Source organism: Neolamprologus multifasciatus, chromosome 17 (genome assembly GCF_963576455.1).
Source record: "Neolamprologus multifasciatus chromosome 17, fNeoMul1.2, whole genome shotgun sequence".
NCBI lineage: Eukaryota > Metazoa > Chordata > Actinopteri > Cichliformes > Cichlidae > Neolamprologus > Neolamprologus multifasciatus.
Window position 1 is genome coordinate 33,779,152 of NC_140455.1, and position 23,174 is coordinate 33,802,325.

The window sequence follows — 23,174 nt, forward strand, 5'->3', positions numbered from 1 at the left end:
CTGAAATGACTGTCTGAAGTCTAGTAACCATGGAAATGACCAAATAATATGTTTCCTTCCTTGCGATCCTCCTCTAAGTCTTTACTGCAGCCACCTTCAGCTGCTGCTTATTTAAGGATGTGTCTTCAGTTGATGAAAAGTGTGCTCTGCTAGGTTGAGATCAGGTGACTGACTTTATCCCTTTCATTTGCCTTGAGAAACTCTTTGATTGCTTTTGCAGTTTGCTTCAGGTCATTATCCGTTTGCAGTGCGAAGCCCAATCAGTGTTGCACCATTTGTCTGAATCTGAGCAGAGCTTATAGTCCTGTACACTTTAAAAGTCCACCTTCTGCTTCTATCAGGAGTCACATCATCACCGAACACTAGTGACCTTGGCAGTCTGCATACATGCGCATGCTATAACTTTTCCTCCGCCATGTTTGGCAGATAACGTGGTACGATTCAGATCCCGAGCTGTCTCTCTCCTTCCCCATGTTTTTCTCTTCCCATCATTCTGCTACAGTTTAATCTTGGCTTGATCTGTTCAAGAAGTTTTGTTTTTTAATTTGTGCTGGCTCTTTTTGATTTCTTCTGGCAAAATCTAATCTGTTCTTCCTGTTCTTGAGTGTAACCAGTAGTTTGCATCTGGTGGTAAACAGTGTTGGTCAAGTTACTTGAAAAAAGTAATCAGTAACAGTGTTGGGGAGTAACGGAATACATGTACCGCCGTTACGTATTTAAAATACAAAATATGAGTAACTGTATTCTGTTACAGTTACCGTTTAAAAAGGTGGTATTTAGAATACAGTTACTTTGTTGAAATAAATGGATTACACAGCAGTACTTCCCTGTTTCATATTGTGGCGGGTCAGGACTGTTTGGGTTTTGTTTGACAGCTACGGTCTGTTGTTCCAGGCGGCAGCGTTACGGTTGCCATGGTTACAGGGTGACGCTCTCTCTCTGCGTGTTTCCTGGGTGAGAGAGGCCTTTTTGTTGTTGTTGTGCTAAGCTAATAGGCAGAATGCTACAGGTATAGCTCTAAAGAATGTAGCCTCATGGGCAGTGTAGTCCGTGCTGCAGGGAGAATGGACTGCCATACACGTTATGTGTCTGTGAGCGAGGGAGGGAGAAAAAGGAAAAACGGGAGCTGGAAGCATGTAAATATAATAATAACCACTGCAGCCAAGAAGAGAGCCTGACGAGCCCAGTTGTAAGTAAGCTATTAAGACTCGACTGTACACCGTGTTCGTGTTTTCCTCCGAAACAATAAGTTCCGTTGGAGCAGCCTTTCAACGCCTCTCTCTGTCTCTGCTAGCAAAGTTGACCCAGACAACAAAGTAAAGCTAGTTTTTGGCTACGAGCCCGACACAGAACCCACCGTATTAGCCAGAGGTCCCTTTACTACGGTTCGGAGCCGCGGACCTTCAGTAACAGTAATAAATCACAGCAATAGTACATTCATGTAGTTGTAAACAGCATGATAATATATTAAGTAATCCAAAGTATTCAGAATACGTTACTCTCATTGAGTAACGTAACGGAATACGTTACAGAATACATTTTGGGGCATGTATTCTGTATTCTGTAATGGAATACATTTTAAAAGTAACCTTCCCAACACTGTCAGTAACTAATTACTGATTACTTCCCCAAAAAAGTAATCCCGTTACTTTACTGATTACTTATTTTCAAAAGTTATTAATTACTTAGTTACTTAGTTACTTTTTAAAAACACAATTTACAACCTGAATAGGTGATAAAGCGATAGATCTTTCAGCCCAATTCTACTTTTTCTGCATCATCCATCATACAAAATGTAAACAAATGGAAAGGTCCATTTTTAAAACTTGTTTTATTAGTTTTAATCTTTTAACTTTATGCATCAAGCAAAAATTTAATTATATGCAACATTCTCTGACTGGAAGAAATCTGTTTAATATTTAAACCTATTTTCTGCACATTCCAGCACATAAAATATATATATTTTTTTTTGTGTTTACACTCGCTCTTTCAAATAGATGCAAGTAAAACACAGCAGAAAATAAAGTCAAAGACTAGCGGTCCTTTCGCTCTATTTTCACCTGTAAAGCAGGAGTAGGGTAGGCGGAGGTTTACCCTGGTGCAGGTGTGCCGCAGCGGTCAATGGAAGAATCCGCGAGTTTCTCTGTGAGTTTCCCATTACCTTGTTGCGGACTCGGTGCTTGCTCAGAAGTTTAGGGGGGGTTTTTTTGGTGTAAAAAGAAGTTTTCTTCCCACGCACAACGGACACTAATGTTTTTGTCACTTTTTATGGAATCAAACTCAAAGTAAGGTCAGTACTTCCACGCTTTAAACGCTGCACGCTCATACTCTCTCCCGCACTTGATATATTATCCATTGTTGCTCTGCACACAGCTGTTGCCACGAATGTCGCACTCGCTTACGTCACTGTCATGAGACATTCTCGCAAAAAAATCACGGTTTTAGTAACGCAGTAACGCAGCGTTCCTACGGGAAAGTAACGGTAATCTAATTACCGTTTTTGCAATAGTAATCCCTTACTTTACTCGTTACTTGAAAAAAGTAATCGGATTACAAGTAACGCGTTACTGCCCATCTCTGGTGGTAAACCCCCTGTATTTCCATTCATGGCGGCATCTCTTGATTGTAAACTTTGACAATGATACGCCCTCCTCCTCTAGGCAGTTCTTGACTTGATTATGTTGTGAAGGGGTTTTTCTTAACCAAGCATAGATTTCTTTCAGTGTTGCTGAGTTGCCCAGTACATTCCTTTTTTTTTAAAAAAATGAACCAGATTGTTGATTTGGTTCCTAAATTGTTTTTTCCTGTTTTCTCTCTTGCTATTCAAGTTTTTCAACCTAATGATTAATTACATCTCTTTGAAGCTCAGAAGGAGAACTCCATTGGAAAGTTAGAAAATGCAAGTTCAGCATTTTTAAATCGATCCATTTTTGTTGTTTATCTGCTCCATGTATCATGAAATAATGAGCCAACAGGCCTCACCAGACCATGAAAGTGGTCGTCCGTTAACTGTCCAATTACTTTAGAGTCTCTGAAAGAGGAGGTCTGTGCATAAAAATGTCTGTGATTCCTCAAAGGTTATAAAGCTGAAAGTCTGAACTTCAATCACGTCTTTGTTGTTTGATTTGGAATCCATTGTGGTTGTACAGCAGCAAAATCACAAAATCTATATCTTCAGCCCATTCTCACTCCCGAGGCGTAACATGCCGACGTTTTGTCACGTCCCGCGGCATTCCTGAGGAATGCGAAAGGAGACCTTCGGCGTTCTTATGGTACGCGGCGGGTTATGGCCGAAATCCAGTGCAATGACGCTCCCGCGGTAATAGACGTTCCAGCCCTGTATTCCAGCCCTAAACCTAACCTTATCCCTAGCCTTAACCATAACCTTTTTCCTGAGCTTAACCAGGACTTTAATGATGTTAAATAGCGTGTTTCTAAGCGATTTGAAGAAAAAGCGCGAACATGTGTAGATTGAGTCCATATGGTTCTCATTTTTCCTCATTTTTCCGAGGTCGTCATTTAGGAACGTGGTGGGTAGCCGAAAACGTAATATGTTGACGATTTGTCACCTAGCGTAAAATGTTACGCTTTGGGAGTGAGAACGTGTTGATATCTTATAGACCTGACAGAATGCCTTCAGATATCAATTTAAGAAAACCTTTAGTATCACTATAATAATTTTTTTGTGTGTGTTTCCCTTTTTGAGACTCATAAAACAAACTAAAAACTATCCCCTTTCCAAACACAAAGTACTGAATAGTTAAGAGTCTTTTACCTCTTATGTTTATCTAAGAAATCTCCTGTATTTGTTGATGGTTTCTTTGATAGTGTGTCAGAGGATCATTTTGTGAATAACGTTGCATCTTTTTTTCATTTTCGCTCTCCTCTACCTCTATCTCTTCGTCTCTCCTGCTTGTAGCCTTAGGATAGGAGCTTTTGAAGGGTTTTTTTTGTTACTGATTTGAATAAAGAGGCTTCAAAACACTAGTAAATGTATTTTGATCCCAGCACAAATTCAAGACAAACAAATGCTTTGAAATGGTTTTAAAGACACAAGCAAAGCTGCTGTTCAGCATGGATTACACTCTCAGATCATCAGCTTTACCGATACGCATGAGTGGACTAAGTGTGCAGGCATGTGCGCGTGACTTAGTTTGTGTGTAAGAAAGGATTTGTTTGTGTCTCTGGAGTCCTTTTACAACATGGAGGCTGCAGCTGTGCCCTATAGCTTTCTAAGGAAACAACCTCCATGCATAAGACTTATACACACCTCTCTCAGTGATCGGCCTTAGTATCGAATGGCTTTTCCCTCCCACTTCCAGCTCACTTCTTTTGTCTTTCCTTGGGGACTCTCACATTCTTAATTCACTATGTATGAAAAATTTAATAGTGCAACTGCTTGGTGCATTCCACATCCCTAATCGATGCAGAGATGTAACGCAAACAGAAGAGATTTCATGAATCACTTCCTTGATTCAATCTTATCATATCTAGAGACAAAGCCATGGTCACGACAGCACTGCTAATATGGAATAATGTTGTACTCCCTTGAAGCTAAGTAGCAGCTTTGCAGGTGTTTATTGAGATTAGAAATCAGCCTTCATTCTTCTAATGGCTTCAAACCACTTTGAAATTGGACTGAGTAATAAGCCTGGAGAATTTCATATTCAAACTCTAGTTTTAATTATAAATATTATGTAATAAACAAAGGCTGTGGATTATGATAGAGATAATTTGTTGTCTTTAGGCTTATTAGTATGATCACAGCCCATTAGTGTGATCCAGAAACAACTGAACTTGAAACCACCATTGGGTGAGTAGATGTGGTGCACATGTTCCAAAAATTCCCCCAGCCTGGAAGACGTATCAGCTTTGGTTAGATTTAGGTAATGATCAGGCTTTGGGTTGGAGTGAAATAAAACTTACTGTCATTGGTTAATATGTGTAATGTGCAATAATCTTTGTTATTGCAATAACAAACTATGCATGTGTCTCTTCTCCATTAAAATTAAAAACAAAAGAGAGGCAACTTGCAGTCATTTATCATGATTTTTCACTCATTTTCAGTCCAGACCTCATACCTAATCATTTTAGACAATTTTTTTGGCCTATGAATCAGTCTAATATAAAAAAAGACGATCCATTGTGTCTATGCATAACAGACAACTTAGCAAGAACCAAATTTATATTCCACCTTTTGCAATTTTGTTACCAGCAGCCTGTTGCTCATACACATTTATTTCTATTCTTTTTTGTTTTTAGTTGAGTATATGGAAAACTCTAAATATAATACTTTGACAGGTATAAAATCATATTTTTACACCAACAAGGTGTAAAGACCCCAAAGACCTGTTAAAGCTCTAAACTTGGTATATGTCAGTGTAGTGCAGTGTGTAGAGGACAAAAGAAGATTAAAAAGTAGGACAAAATCCAGCAAAGACCTGACACAGGACCTTTGGTCCTTTGGTTGATTCATCGTTGTTGACTAAAAGAAATTGTCTCGATGGAATGGTGGTTGTCCAGAAGCAATTCTTAAAGAAGGGAAACAGGCAAAGGCTGAGGCAGTGGCGTTCTGTCAGGACAAGCAAGGTAAGTATGCTCGCCTTGCCAGATCTAGAAGTAGACATAAACTAAAACATACCAGTAAAGCAAGTAAAGCAGTCTTTTTTTCACAGACAGCGCTGTCATAAAGCTCCTAGTCTGTTATTTAATATGTGCTTTCAGCTTTTACATTACTGTCATCTTGTGGTTGCGGTCTCTCTGCAGAAAAACACTATATAAGCTAAAAGCTGCGCTAATTTCATCTCATGGCAAAGTGTAGCCGTCTCTCTCTGAGAGCGTTTCTCCTCCCATTAACAGTGACTGGAGCTGGGCAAGCTGAGAGGCTAGTTTCTGGTCACATTGTGGATAAACCGTTGGCCTGTGACTGTAAACACGAGGTAAGCTGCTGCTGGTCTGCTTCAGTCAGACCGGTTTCTGGTCACAACTCATATGTCGACACAGATAGCATTAACACAAACAATCTTCTCTTAATTAGCATCATAACAGAGTTTCATCTCGGCCAACATGTGTGATTTCTGAAAAAGATTTTAATGGCTCCTTTAAATTTCCAGTTATTGATTTAGGTGTCATTTTTATAATATACATTGTGAATTTCCTCAAATGATGTTGCTTGAGTCAGCATAATTTGGGTGATGAAGACCACAAGTGTAACAACAGATTTTTGTCAGACTTTGTTGTGTATGGCTGTGGAGTTAAAAGCAATAAGCGTACCAGATTTCTGTGGTGTGCTGCTCGTCTTTGCTGGAGGTCAATGGCTTGAGGCTACATTAAGCTGTTTGACTGTTTCAGGCAGGCTTACAGGTTTGTAATGCTAAATAGCTAAATAGTGCTATCTTAATTTTGTTTTTAGGTTGACATTTCTACTTGCCTATATTTAATTTTGGACTAGATATGTACAGAGCTGGTTGGAAATGTTCTCCGCTGCACATTTGAGTTCAGAGTAATTAATACAGTTAAACACGATAACATAGTAAACTAACCTTGTTACCATGGCGCACCTTCTTAGAATCAAAATGTTAATACTGTCAGTGAGAATCTGTCAAGGTCCTCACATGCAGCTTAAAGCACTCTTGCAGTTTAGTGCCAATAACACAGCAGTGAACTCTTGCTGATTATTTCAGCCTGTAATATATAAGTAACAATAAGATGGCAGTACCATGTGAACAAATCGTAATGTTTGAGTGAGCACATTACTGCACAGTAACTGGGGGGGGGAAAAAACATATACTTTTTTTTCAAAGACATAAAAGAACTTGATTTGTTCTGGGGCATTATTATGATTTGTGTCTACTACTGGCCACAGTTACAATGCAGAAAATAGTGCTTTGTTATCAATTTAGAAAATATATAACAATAAAAACATACAGGCATTGGTTGTGTGGGTGCAGGTGCATGTGGTGTTCTTCTGTTTGACAATTTGATGACCGCTGTTATCTTAAATTGTCATATTTAGCTGATTCATGTGCATATAAAGTAAAGGATAACCACATTTGAGATGGAAAAGTGAAGGAATTTAGTTGATGCTTTCCCCTAGGATTCCTATCATAGTTGCTTGGTGTGATTGGTTCTAGCCCAGCGCTGCCTGGGCCCATTTAGATAATAAAATGGCCTGCAGTCTCGGGACTCATACATACAGATGCAAATGCAGCACATGCACACACACAAATAGATGCAGATAGGAAGAAGGACAATATTTTCAGAGCCTTGTGTGCACAGGCACCGAAACACAGTCCAACAGGCACAAGCCTGCCTCATCCTAATTTGTGGATGTGTATGAACTGCACTGGAGGAAGGAAGGCAGCAGTAGCGTCATGCTGAACAATCTCTGATATGAGATTCTTCTCGAGATCAACTTACCAGGCAAGCAGACCACTGCTTCACCTTTGTAATAGTCTGGTGTTTAAAAAGTTTCGGAATATATACAGGCCTCCCCACTGGGAATACAAGGCAGTCTTCTCTGTAAGAAGGTGAAAAGCATCACAGAGGTCTCATGAATCATTTTCAATCTTGTTAGGAGCTATATGCAATGACCTTTCTTGGTGTGTCTGTGTTTACCTGCCAGTTGCTGAGCCCATTGTGCAGTTTATAGGCCATGTAGCCCCTACACACTGTCAGCTGAGACTAAGGTCAGACTGAGTCATTTTCTAAACCACTGGGTGTGTGACTGGTCTCATGTGCTTACATACAGTATTGTACAGCAGCATGAATCATGCTCACATAAACCTTGCTGGTAAAGATGCAGGCTCAGGCTGCAGCACTATCCTGCCGGCAGATCTGCGCCAGCCTCTTGTTTAGAAACTTGCAGACCCTGCACTCGATATGATCAAAACAGCAGCAATGCACAACCATACGATTTTTATAATATATTTTAGATTTGTACTTTCAAAACCGAACCCTGCCGAACAGAGAAGAACTTTTGATTTTGCCATCTTACCTTTACCTTTAGTGTTGTTGATGGTAGTGTGTAAATCAGTCATTCCAGGAAGTATGTTGCACATACATTAATTTCCATACCCACATAATTTTCTTTTCCAGAAATTATGTGAATTTCTACTTATGTCACCATGTGTCCACAAGTACGGGATGCATTATACTTTATCAAAAATGCAACAATGTTGTAACTATTTTAATTGCTAAAACAGTATGCTAGGAAGTCATCGTTAGCATGTTAGCATCGCCTTTAGCTAAAGGCTGCTCAAGCGATTTTATGGCACAAATCAAGGGAAAAGTTATCACAGATTCACTCTGGGTGGTGTGAATGTCCTACCCTCACTCCCAACCGGTCATAGCAGATTAGGGCCCTTCCTGATCCTGTTCTCTCCTGTTAAAAAAAGAGTTTTTCTTTCCCACGGTCGTCAAGTTCTTGTTCATAGGGTGGTCTGATTGTTGGGGTTTTCTCTGTATTATTAGTAGTCTTTTACTCACAGTATAAAGCACCTTAAGATACTTATTATATTATATTATATTATATTGTAAAAAGAAAAGAAAAAAGACCGGCGATATAGATGTTGTGCTAATACTGAAGGAGCTGATTTACTGGACCAACCTTCAAATATGCACAAAGAATGAAATACAAAAATCAGCTTTACTGTCACTTAACACTTGTGGTTTTATATTTTCATACACAGGAGTAAGGACACTTGACCACTCTACCAGAATCCCTTGTTATTTTCCAGAATGGTTGAGCAGTTTTCGATAAGGCAAATGAACTGGCCTCGGTTGGAACACAAAGCAGCCTTAGATTTGGTACCGGCTGACATCCGTTGGCAAAGAGGCTCAAAGGTTTTGCAGGCAAATGCTTACAAACAGAATTGGTGCAGACAAACACATATGTTCAGCCGCCTTTTCAAAAAGGATGCTGTTTTTGAATTGCATAAACAGAGATCATACATTTTAGTGATGAATACATTTGTCTGACATTTTGCTAAAAACTTTGGATTGTGCCCAAAGGAACTCGTCGTAATGTTGTAATCAAAGCACTTGAAGAAGGCTTCTGCTCTGAAAATGCGAGTAATCACAAGAACAAGGCATTCTTCAAAGATGTAAGAATAGGCAATCGTCGTGTGATATGAAAAAGGCTCTGAAGTGTGATTCTTTGACTTTTAGTGGACAATTTTTGTTAAATTGCTGCATGTTTATCTTTAGTTTGGGTACCTGGAGTTACAATCAAACCACTCAACCTGGAATTTTCAGCACTATGTTCCATCCACTTAGCACCAAAGATACCTTGTTACTGTCTTGAGTGACAGCTTGAAGCATTTGTGACCTCAGTGAATACGCAGATGCGTTATGCAACTTGTTTACAGCACCTGTCTTTATGATACCTTTGTATGTCTTTTTTCAAATAAACACACTGAACTTAATCCTCCTAAAACACTTGCAGAATATACCTAATTTACTTTAGAGAAGGAAACAGAAATGATGATAAATGTTCTTATGGCTGCCTTGCATTTACGCAAACTGAAATGTATTGTGTTTAGACTCATGTCTCTGCAACTGCTGATTGCCTCTGAACCATGCAAAGGTCAATATCTCACCCCCATACTCAGGGTACGCTGGATGCACAATAACACAAGTCTCGGTTCAAACCAAGGCATGACCCAGTTCAGCTGAGACGTTTTGTTCAATACTATTAAACCTCCTGTTTACAAGATTAACATTGACCTGCTGTAAAAATGCTTTGACTTCTACTTGGAAGGCTTGACCTTAAGTTTCATTGAGATTTAGAAGCAATGGCAGTTCACGTTCACAGAATGGCCAACAGGAGAATAAGTGGTGCTTTAACAAGAAGCCATATTGTTAGCTACAACTTGGCTACAGCGGACTACTGCATCTGCAAAACTGAAATTTTCATCGTCAAAGAATTTTACATTGCTTCAATGCTGTAAATTACAAAAAAGATTCAAGTTTTAGTTAAAGATTTTTGAGGTCTCCAACATCTGCATTTCTCTGCTGGAATCATAGCTTCTTTTCTTACTTTACCTCAGTTTTGTGGCAAAAATGAAACAGTATGGGTTATTTTTAAATCCCACATTTCTGTCATTGCATTTTCATGAGATTGCTGGCTTCTGCTGAATTCTTGGTTGTTGCATTACTTTTTTGTGCATTGTCGTATGTGCAAAAGTAATTGCCCCCCTTGTTAAAGGTAAGATAAGATAACCTTTATTAGTCCCACGCGTGGAAAATTTGTTGGGTTAAGGCTGCCGACCTTTGCCAGCGCCATCTTACCCTTCCTTCCAACCATACATACATTACAACATCACACGGGGAAGACAAGTCAGAGAGGTATAACAATGGAAAATGCACAACATGAGGAAAGACGAGGAGAAAGAATAACTCCCCCCATCTCCAACAGGGAGATCAGTTTGAGAACAGAAAAAAAACACAAAAAAACCCCACACCTCAGCATGAATCAGCACATCTCACTACATAGAAGACATAAGCTTCGAGGGCGTTTGGAGGGGGTGGGAGGGTGAGTATAGGTCTGTGTCAGTGTATATGCATATGTGTGCGCGTGAGTGTATGTTTGTTCTGTGTTCAGCCAAGAGAAAGTGTCCCTTCACCCAGTTAGGCAAAAGTTAACAGTCTTCAGTCGACGCAAGTGGCCTAGAATGAGGAGGGAGAAAGTCACAACACAGTGTTGTTATCTAAGGGAGAATTGTTATTCCCGTCAGCTTTTGCCTTGAGTATCCAGCTGGTGCCAGGGGGGCCACATGAGATGAAGATGGTACCTGTTTTGGTTAGTGCGAACAAACTGCATCCAATTGTACAGTTAGTCTAATGTCTGTCACTGGTCACCAAGTCTCTCAATCCCCATTGTTCTTCTCCAAGATCTTATCCATATAGCGTTCAAAACCACAGTCTGAGTACTCACAGCCCTGCCCATCGTCTATCATGTCGGCCAGCCTTGTGGGATTTTGAACAGCTGTAGCCGCTTCTTGTTCTTCGATAAGCCAGGTCCGAGCCAGCTCCAATCAGCCAGAACTCTGTTATTGTGGTTCCGGATTGGTAGATGTCGTTCAATGCCCTCCATCAAGAGTGTCGCCAGACACACGACACAACCGACCATCGAGTATCCAGCAGCAAACGTCTCCACAGGACAATCGGGCTCTCCCAAGCCCAGGAGTTGTCAGTTTTGTTAAGGGACCAGTTGATCAAATCCATAATTCATCTTTAGGTTTTTAGAGAACACGTCTGGGAGACTCCCTTGGGGTTAGAGAATAAGCAAGACTATACAACAGACATGAGAAGCCAAGCAGGAAAGATAAGGGAGAGGGAGAAAGTGTGACAGCCTCCACCTACCAGTGATTTACTACAGTTATTGGAAAGCTAAGTTCAGTTTCACTAGCCTCGTCCAGGGCTGATTACCCATAACTGAAATAGAACCTGTCTGATATAAACCATACAAATATGTATATCTAATTCCTTTTCATGTACCTCCAAACATTGGCAGTTAAATTTAAACTGTCAAAGAAATTGACTGTCTCTACAAAATCTTTTAAAAATGAGCGTAAAACTTTTAAATACATGCTTGAAAGAAACACAGCAGAGCAATAAGTGCAGAAATGGCACCATAAACAGATTATGAAAATATTTTATATGATGAACACAAGCAATGGTGGAATCTGCAATTAGGAAAACTAAATTATTTTTTTGTATTAGCACAGCAGTATTTTGGCTGCACTGCATCATATAGAATACATTTGGGGATTGTTGTATGAATACAAAAAGAAATAGACCAGCAATTATCAGCTTTGCCAGTAATTCTAAGATGCTGCACAGTGGTTATGCAAAGAAAAATATTATTAATTATTATTTTTAGTGTATTTGTGTACAGTGACTCAGTGTACACAAATACACGTATACACACACATACGCCTCTCACAAGCAGTTATTGTCATTATAAAATGGCCATTTTCATAATGGTCGAGGCGCTTAGGTCATCAGGGTTAGAGATACAGTTTTTCATGATCAATTAGAAAGACTTGCAGACTTTCATTTAAAGCAGATGCTCTCTCTCCCTCGATTTCAGCCTGCTTTTCTTTTACTCGCATACACACAAACACACACCTGCTTTGAAGGCTTAGCGAGCTCCGTTTCAGTGTTGATGACTGAGGCAGCAAAGGGAGCCTGATGACCATACTAATATAGCCAAGGCACTTATTAGCTTGTGCCTCTTTGTCTTTGTCTGCTCTGCAAACATACTGAGCCCGCTGAATCAGTTTGGATGAATGTGATGTGATTTCAAACTAGTGTGTGTGTGTGTGTGTGTGAGAGAGTTAGAGAGAGAGAGAGAGATGGAGAGAGAGATGGAGAGGGATTAACCCAAGGCAGGTCGAAGCCTGCCCTCTCAAAGTATATCTTGTTTTCCATGGTCTGAAAAGGATGTTCGGATGGGGCAGCAAAGGTCTATGTCCTTCTGTCTGAATGTACATGTGTATTTGTGTGCATGTGTGTGTTTTTGTGGATTTCTTTTTCTTGGTAAAGAAGATTTCTGGGATGCCAGAGGTAGCCATATGAAAAAAACATGGTCTTCATTATTAGACGATAATGACGTAGGGGTTCAGACAAAGAGCCATAAAGCCCAAAAGCCCAAAATATAAAAACCCAAAGTTTATTTCCTGTTGCACTGTCTACTTTTATCTAACTTTTCCTGTGATTGCAGCACACTCTTATCAGATAGAAAAACTGAGCTTAAGGTTAGTGGCCAAGTTAACAATAACTTCTTCCAATTCCCTAAAAACTCTTTACTGAATTGCACAATATTCAGGGCTGACAAACCCAAATCATCACACTTCCAACACCGTGCTTGATACCTGGTGAGGTCTTTGAGTTGATTTTCTGTGTTTGATCGTCAACACACATGCTTCAGATCTGCAAACTGACAAAACATCTGCTCCTTTAGAGGTGGACGCACTTGATTAGCGGTGTTTTAGTGCACCTGGTTGGTACTTACTCTCTTAATTCCTATGGAAGCAGTAAGGGTGTAGGCTACTTGATATTTCATGGGAAAGCATTATGAAATCTTTCTTTTTTTCACATGACTGTACATAAAATTAAGCACAGCATTGGACCATGGGCCAGGCCATGAAGTCTAGCAAAGGCTGTAACCCCAATACATCAGCTGATATATCCTTCTATGCATCCAACTGGCAAACCTCATATAGGACATGCTATTAATATTGCTTAGCCTGTCTACCATGCTCCCACTGCACACCACTTTGCAATCCTTCTGCAAAGTGGTGTGCAGAGATAGTTGTCTGTTGTTACTGTCCTGCACTTCCTTCTTTAATCTTTGGGTAAATACACATGGAAGGCTGAGAAGGGCGCCCTCTGTGCCTCAAGCTTTCAAGGTATGTATGTGGAAGAGGTGGGAGGTTTAAGAAGCATTATAGCAATTCTTTAACTTAAATGTCTGAACTAGCTTTAAGAGTGGTCCCTTAATCACCTACCCTTCAGCAGAGATGGGCAGTAACGCGTTACTTGTAATGCGTTACTGTAATCCAATTATTTTTTTCGAGTAACGAGTAAAGTAAGGGATTACTATTGCAAAAACGGTAATTAGATTACTGTTACTTTCCAGTAAGCACGCTGCGTTACTGCGTTACTAAAACCCTGATTTTCTTGCGAGAATGTCTCATGACAATGACGTAAGTGAGTGCGACGTTTGTGACAACAGCTGTGTGCAGATTGCAGCAACAATGGATAATATATGGAGTGCAGGAGAGAGTATGAGCGTGCAGCGTTTAAAGCGTGGAAGTACTGACCTTATTTTGAGTTTGATTCATAAAAAGTGACAAAAACATTAGCGTCCGCTGATCGCTGCGTGGGAAGAAAACTTCTTTTTACAGCTAAAAAAAACCCCTTAACTTCCGAGCAAGCACCGAGTGCGCTACCACATAATAGGAAACTCACAGAGAAACTCGCGGATTCTTCAACTGACCGCTGCGGCACACCTGCACCAGGGTAAACCTCCGCCTACCCCACTCCTGCTTTACAGGTGAAAATAGAGCAACAGGACTGCTGAGTCATTGACTTTATTTATTTTCTGCTGTGTTTTACTTGCATTTATTTGAAAGAGTGAGTGTAAACACAAAAAAAATATATTTTATTTTATGTGCTGGAATGTGCAGAAAATAGGTTTAAACGTTAAACAAATTTCTTTCAGTCAGAGAATGGTGCATATAATTAAATTTTTGCTTGATGCATAAAGTTAAAAGATTAAAACTGATGAAACAAGTTTTAAAAAGAGACTTTTCCATTTGATTACATTTTGTATGATGGATTATGCAGAAAAAGCAGAACTGGGCTGAAAGATCTATCGCTTTATCACCTATTCAGGTTGTAAATCGTGTTTTTAAAAAGTAACTAAGTAATTAATTACTTTTGAAAATAAGTAATCAGTAAAGTAACGGGATTACTTTGTTGGGCAAGTAATCAGTAATTAGTTACTGATTACTTTTTTCAAGTAACTTCACCAACACTGCCCTTTAGTAACCTTTGGTTTGTAAGTGAGACTTAGGTATCATTTAGTGTACTTATTTATATTTTTTTAATATATAAGAGACACAGATTTGTGACAATTTCAAAACTCAAGTCTTTCCAATAGCAAAATAAACAGAGCCACAATAGCAGGGCCACAGTCTGTGATATCAGCTAAGGACTTTGACTTCTTACAGTACCTGTAAGAGTCAAACATGCACATCTTTGTCAGCAGGTCTATTGTCACTGCTGTCTATTTTCTCTATGACAGGCACAGTCAATTATATATGCTATACCTGAAGCTCATAATGTGAAACAATACATATAAGAGTCGTTCTACTTATGTGAGAATGAAGATAAAATGTCAAGGACGTGTGACAGGGAACAGATAAGGATTCAATTTCAATAAACAGAATCATGAAATATGCGAAGCACATTCATGGAATTAAACTACAGAACATCAGTGAAAAAAGGGAACATGGAATAAATGAAATAAACCACAAGCACTTTTTCAAACCAAGGCCGACTCAGGTTTGATACGCCGCAACCTAAATGAAAGCATTTCAAACACAAGCTCAAAGTTACTTTTTCACACTATAATATACATTACATAAGCTTAGTCTAAGAAGAAATGACCAAATCACACAAAAGGGTGAGTGTTTAGAACGATACTTGAAAAACGTACCTGAGAATGACTAAATGAAGCTACTAGCTTGTTGGTCTCATACATTGTTGACCTAATGCACTGCTTTTTTTGTACATTTTAAACTACGCTGAAAGTTAAGCTCAAGTACAGAGCCATCGCTTGCTATAGTGTACTTTAAATCAACATATAGAGGAGAGTCAACAGTCAACGGTGGAGTTTTTAGTCTCCCTGACTTCTCGAGCTTTGCATTATGTACAGTTAAGATGAGCGAAGTATCTATCATCACATGCAGCTAAAACGCACCTGAATGCCACTAAATGGGTTCGAACTGATGCACAAAACAACCTAAACAAACTGTCCATGAATGTCACCTTTTTGCCACCAATGTCTGACCGACCACTTCTCGTTGTGCCAAACAGCGATAGGTTTAAAAGTGCCTTAAGGTGATGGCACCCAGTGTTTATTAAGTCTTACAGCAGAATTCATTATCATTAGCCATGTATGCGCTGACACTGGATGTTTAATTAGCTGATCAAGATAATATTGTACTCTAAATGTGTGGCGCATCAAGTTATTGTCTGGAAGTGTGTGAGTGTGAGTGCGCGCTATATGTATGGCACTGAATTTTACATGTCCCATTAGCCTAATGAAGAAGACTAGAAATGGAAATGAGCAAGGAGAGATACAGGCACATCATTAGGAGACACATTTATGCTTTACAGTGGTATTAAACACTGACTTCCTTTTTAGCTCAGATTCATCAGCTTTGCCTTTCAGTTTGTAATACTTTAAGAAGAAACAGTTCATTTACAGCGTTATGCTTTTGGTAAATCATCACTGACTTTGTTAAATGCATTTGCTGTTGTGTTGGAAAATAATATTCAATTAATGTTTTCACTTTTATGCATAATTCAGGCAAAAGGCTTGGTCACATCAATTCCCTGCCATCATAAACTGGAGTCTGTCGTGGTTCCTCCTGGCCTGCAGGTGTGGCACCTGGCTTTCTCTCTTTCTCCCCCCTCTGGCTGTTCCCTGTTTCTCTCTCCACACTGTCTCTGTGAGTATGGGTGGAGTCAGGGAACTCTCAGTGGCAGGCGTGCTTTTAGGAAACCCTGGGCAGGCGCATTTGTTTCTCATCCACAATCAGTGTTGGGAAGGTTACTTTTAAAATGTATCCCATTACAGATTACAGAATACATGCCCCAAAATGTATTCTGTAACGTATTCCGTTACGTTACTCAATGAGAGTAACGTATTCTGAATACTTTGGATTACTTAATATATTATCATGCTGTTTACAACTACATGAATGTTGCTGTGATTTATTACTGTTACTGAAGGTCTGCGGCTCCGAACTGTAGTAAAGGGACCTCTGACTAATACGGTGGGTTCTGTGTCGGGCTCGTAGCCGAAAACTAGCTTTACTTTGTTGTCTGGGTCAAGTTTGCTAGCGAGAGGCAGAGAGAGGCGTTGAAAGGCTGCTCCACCCGAACTTATTGTTTTTGGAGGAAAACACGAACACGGTGTACAGTCGAGTTAAGTTAGCTTACTTACAACTGGGCTCGTCAGGCTCTCTTCTTGGCTGCAGTGGTTATTATTATATTTACATGCTTCCAGCTCCCGTTTTTGCTCGATGACAGCTCGTACTTTTCCTTTTTCTCCCTCCCTCGCTCGCTCACAGACACATAACGGGTATGGCAGTCCATTCTCCCTGCAGCACGGACTACACTGCCTATGATGCTACATTCTTTAGGGCTATACATGTAGCATTCTGCCTATTAGCTTAGCACAACAACAACAAAAAGGCCTCTCTCACCCAGGAAATACGCAGAGAGAGAGCGTCACCCTGTAACCATGGCAACCGTAACGCTGCCGCCTGGAACAACAGAACGTAGCTGTCAAACAAAACCCAAACAGTCCTGACCCGCCACAATATGAAACAGGGAAGTACCGCCGTGTAATCCATTTATTTCAACAAAGTAACTGTATTCTAAATACCACCTTTTTAAACGGTAACTGTAACGGAATACAGTTACTCATATTTTGTATTTTAAATACGTAACGGCGGTACATGTATTCCGTTACTCCCCAACACTGTCCACAATACACCACTTGTTGTCAGGCTTTAACCCACTCATGTGGTGGCGTAGTACAGACCTGTTGTATTTACCTTTATGTCTCCTCCCTGATCCACTCTCACCTTTTTAACCGATCCAAAGACATAAGAAGTGGAAGCTCAAATCCTGAAGAACTGAATCGAATTCACTTTTCACAACATCAGTTGCCTTAATGTGCTTTATATTGTAAGATAAAAACACTTGGTGACAGTGGTAAGGAAAAAATCCCTTTTAACAGAAATCTCCTGCAGAATCAGCCTCAGGGAGAGGTGACAGTGCGCACCAACCGGACATTTAAGGGAGGCCGGCACAATTAAGGGAGGATCTAGCCCTAATGATATGCTTTATCAAAAAGGAAGGTTTTCAGCCTAATTTTAAAGCTAGAGAGGGGGAGGGTGTCTGTCGATTCCAAACTGGGAGCTTGTTCCACAGAAGACCGGCCTGAAAACTGAAGGCTCTGCCTCCCATCCTACCTTTCAATAGCCTAGAAAGACAAACTGTGTACCCCAGAAAACTGCCCTCAAGCCCTACAACCTTTGAACCAGAGACTGGTCAAAAGAATGCTTACCTGATCCAAATCCTTGCTGTAGTACCTGCAAATCTTCATCCAAGCATTATTCATGAAAAAGACTCAATTGTTTTACTTTGTCCTGTGTTTAAGTTTTGAATTTTCATATTTTTGTAATAAATGTTATAATGATTCTGTCACGGTTCTGGGTCAGTTTCGACCCAGTATTTTGAGTTTTGATTGTTAGTTTATTTTTGAATAATTGTCGTGGTTTTGGGCGTATTATTATTATTATAATGATGATTATTATTAGACGTCTATGTTTTTGTTTATTCATGTTAAGGATTTGTTCTCGGTTGTATCTCACGTTTAGTTTAGTTCAGGTTCCATGTGTCATTCTCCGTCTGTCTGTCTCTCAGTGTCAGGTCTGCGTCTTCGTGTAGTGTTCTCGTTTCCTGTTTTATTGTGAAGGTTTGCGTCTCATGTGAGTGTGTTCAGTTTTCCATCTGTCTCGTCTTGTTGATTATTCCCAGCTGTGTCCACCACCTGTGTGTAATTTCCGTGTTTCTCTGTGTGTATTTAAGTCGTGTCCTCTGTCATTGTAGTTGCTGGTCCATCTGTGTTCCCACCGTGTTTCATCCGTGTGTTCCCTGCCGTCACCATCATGTACCATCGTCTTCCTTCCTTTATGTTCGTGTTCTTGTTCATGCTCTGTAGTTTAGTTGTCCCAGTATAGTTTAGTTTTCCGTTTTGCTGTTTGCCTCTCTATATTTCGTGTTCAATAAATCACCTTCACACCTTCACGACTGCCTGCGTTTGGATCCTCTTTTTCCTTTTCCACACGGCTCTTCTCACTCGCCGTGACAGATTCATATTATAAAAATTGAAACTCTGGCTAAACAAGAGAGCAGACTATTGATTTTGCTGAAAAAGAACTACAACTCGGGGTTAAATAAGGCCTAGTAGGAGCTCAAATCTGTGATTTTTGTTTACGGCACAGTTTAAATAATGTAAAAGGCGCTCGTTCTTAGGAAAGAGTTTGTGCACTTTGGGTATCTGAAGACTAAAAACTGAATTAATCTTTGAGGATGTACCTGTAATAATGATTATTGGGCAAATCTTCTACATCTATGATCAATAACAATATTATTTGGGCTTGAACTTTCAGTTGTTCATGTGTGCACCTGGAAAATCCCACAACTGCTTTTTCCTTTGAAGCTGCACCTCAGTCTCCTGCCTGCTAACTGTTATGTAAGGGGAACATTTTCATCTCCATATTTTGTTTCTTGAACTCTGAAAGAGTTGCTTAGTATGATTGTAGGTCACAAGAATAATTAATCTTATACTTCTACTGTAAAATACATACTATTCTCACTCCAACTGCACTTCAAATCGTTTTTTTTTTTCACTGTATACAGTAACCATCGCTGTATATTTTTTTGTTTCCTACTTTTGTTTTTCTAATATATCTCTCATTCATGTTTTCTTTTTCTTCCTGTACTGTCAGGGTAGGGCTGTGTGCAGGCAGGAGTGGAAGTAGAAGGACCCAATGTGCAGACACTCGGAGGCGGAAAGTAACTCAAAACTCAGCTTTTATTGCTGGATGGCAAAATGTGGCAAAACATAACAAAAAATCCAAATAAACTTACATGAACAGGCAGACAGAACACACAGCATAAATGAGAGTAGATCACGACATAGACACAAAGAAACACAGGGCTTAAATACACAGAGGGAGCAATCCGGGAATGGGTAACAGGAGGGAAACACAGCTGGGCAAATCAGGCCTAACGAGACAAGGGGAAGCAAAACCAGACACATTAACATGAGACATGGACTTTCAAAGTAAAACAGGAAACATAACACAGACTCACAGGCAGGCACTATAACAAAGGGAACAGAGACGTGGGACCAGGGCAGACACAGACACTGACTGGACGTGGGGATACAGCAGACAGGGGAGACAGCAACTATGGAACACAGACAGAAAACCAGAACACTAAAACTCTAACAAAACCCCACCCAGAGAACATAAACTAAGAATAATCCTAAAACCCATAAAGCAAAGCTAAAATATAATGAAATAACAAAATCAAAGAACCAAAAACACAAAACACTGGGTCGACGACCCAGGGACCCTAACATGTACGTTGTGTGAATTTTGCCAGTGTGGGATTAAATAAAGTTTATGTCTATTTCTCAGTTCATCAACTGTCTAAAGTTCATTTAAACGATTATTCTTCTGATTGGCTCTTTGCAAACACAGATTGAAGGTATTTAGAGCAGTCTTCTGATTGTTCAGAAGAAGTTATAGAAGAAAACTGCAGAGACAAAGCATCGCCGGTCAAAACTTTTTTTCTTTAAGTATGTATTCTTTTTAAATCCACTGCAGGACACCCGTTATTTTCTCAGTTGTCAATTGCCTTGCTGAGTGCTGTCATGCAGTGTAAAATTCATGGTCTAGTATGTCTGTATGGCCAACCTTGGAAGAATTCAGCAGCAATGTGTCTCGGTCCAAGTGTTGGCTCCCAAAAGTTCTTTCTCCAGTCCAGCTAACTATTTTGCCGCTGTCACCTGGCAATTATCCAGGTGGCAGCACCATGAGCACCAACTAAAGTTTTTAACATTTGAAGTTATTTATAAGGTGCCGCTGGGAAGTTCTTTTAAAACAGACTGAGCTGTAGCCACAGTACCAGACATGCAGAGAAAAGAAAGCGAAAACTGTCACCAGAATCAAACATTGGTGTCAGCAGACAGCAGAGCCTCCCACAGCTGGAAGAATATAGAGTAAAATATCAGAAAATTACAGATTCAGATTTTTTTTAAATGGCAATATGTTTATTCAGTCACATAGAATCATATCGTTTTTCAGTCTGTGGATGGTGATGAGCGCAGCTATAGCCTTATCAATTTTTCACTTAAACTTGTAAGAACACAGCACTAGAAGCAGTCATAATATCTTTATGATTCCTCAACTGCCTGAGTTATACTTTCCTAGTAGGACTAAAATATTTAAAGCAAAAAGTATCTACCATCAAAGCCATTTTTCATGTCTTATTTAGAAAGAAAGAAGTGATGGCCCCTCTCTTTTCACACCACAGTAATATCCTCCATCTTTTCTTGCAAAACTGTCACTGTGTCCACATGCATAATGATTAGTTCCAACCATGCATGAAACTACATTGAAGGGGATTGGGACAGCGGCCATGCTTGTCAGGGATAGACAAAGAATGGGTCCCATTAAAGAGATGAGCTTTGGCTCACACACACACACAGCAACCCTTGTCTTCTAAAAATTAAGTTTACATACTGCATGACTGCCCAGTCTTTATTCTCATCCTTTCAACAGCCAAAGTCAACATCCATTTTTTCTTTTACTATTTTCAAACCAGCGAATGGTGAAAATTTCCAAAATTACAGGTAAAATGACCTGTAATTTTCTATTTCTCAATACAGACAAATCTCAGAAACACATCATCTTACCAGATAATTTGTTTGGATGACATTACCTTGGCCTCTAGCACTACTGTGCGAAACTTTGGAGTCATTTTGACATGGATTTGTTATTTAAATCTCAGATAAAACAGGTTCCTGGTGCTTAGATCTTTCGTATGCAATCTTTTTGAATATGAGGAAAATCCTGTCTTAGCATGATCTTGATGAACTAGTCCATGCACTTCCAAGCTGATTTATAATCCAGTTATCCTCAAAGCTCTTTCAAAAACCTTCTGGAACTAGAAACAGTGAACATAGGGTATCTTCTGATTGCTTATGTTCTCTGTCATATTGTTGAGGCTTGACCTGACAATATAATCAGCTTGAGACACCTAAAGTTATAAACTGTTCCATCTAAATAAAATTGCATATTCCATTCACTTTCTTTCTTTCAGAGCCAGCTCACAGAGCTTTCTATCTACACATCTATCCATCTATTTACCTACCTACCCGCCCACCTACCTGCCTATTCATCCATCCATCCATCCATAATATATTGGCTGTAGGTGTGAATGGTCGTCTGTCTCTAAAATTCTATTTTCTTACAGGACTAAAGAAATGTGCCTTAGTAAGCTGGCAGAAAAGATTTGCTATAGGCGCTGGACATCACTCTTTCAAGGATATTCCCTCATTTAGTCTTTTGACAGTGGTGATGGAAAGTGCTAGCATGTCAGTCCAAACGTCTTCAAATGCGCTGAGATCTTATTAATCAAACCATTCAGTGACCCCCCTGCGCCTTGTGGTAGGGAGCATTGTCATCCTGGAAGCAACCGCTCCCATCAGGATGGAAATGTTTCATCCTAGGCTAAGGCTGATCCCTCTGAACTGCTCTGTATTGATCTGCAGTAACCCTTCCTTCTATAACTATACCAGTAGACCCAAACAGTGCCAGGAAAAATGCCCCCCACAGCATAACACAGTCATCAGATCTGCTCGGTGTAGGGACCGGTGGTTCAGATTTTCCCTTTAATTAGCTGCCCCTCTGTAAGTATTAATAGCCATTTTTCACCAGTGCCTGAGGATATTGGTGGGATTTTTCTGCCAATTTTCAATCTTCAACTATTTCACCGACCGGCACAGCGGTTGTTGGAAAAAATGACTAAGCCCTTTGAGGAAAGAAGGGACTGGATAACCTTGGACAAAACCCTTTAAAGGGACTCTTTATGTGGAGATGTGCTTTGAGGGGCAGGAACAGAGGCAAAGCTGCGGCCTATCGCCATCTGTTGATTTTAATGGAGCTCTCAGAGACCATATGTCAGCAGCAAGGCCTTGTGCTAAACATATTGCTGGAAGGGAGGTGAAAATGCTTGCTATTTTTTTTTTATTTGTCTGAAAAGGTAGCTCAAGTTCAAACAGAGAAAACAATATTGCAGCTTTTTCAACATATGCATAGAATTTGGATTAGGATGTCATTACACGTTTCGAATTAAAGAGGCAACTATTCTTTGAACATAATTGAAGGCTTGAAAGCACAATAGTCCCCTTTTAATAGAATATTTTAACAGGTCTGCAATGTGATCCAGTGTAATGTCTGTCGCTCCACCTGCTCATTATGACCGGGTGGTGGTTGCTGTATACTTTTCCTCCAGGTTTATCATATTTACCTGCTAGTCCAAAGCAAACTCACACTCTTAATGAGTCTTGAGGACACACCTGTTCTTTCAATTTGATTTCAAAGAAATTAAAGGAAATCATAAGACAACAATGTGCACATGGAGTCTCCACTTCATGGGATGTCAATAAATAAAGCGACTGTGCTACAGTGTTATCAGCTCGTTCCTTGCTGTTCTGTACATGCACATGCTTTGACCTCACAATATCTATTTTACACTTTACCTGTCACTGCATTACTGACTGCTAATTA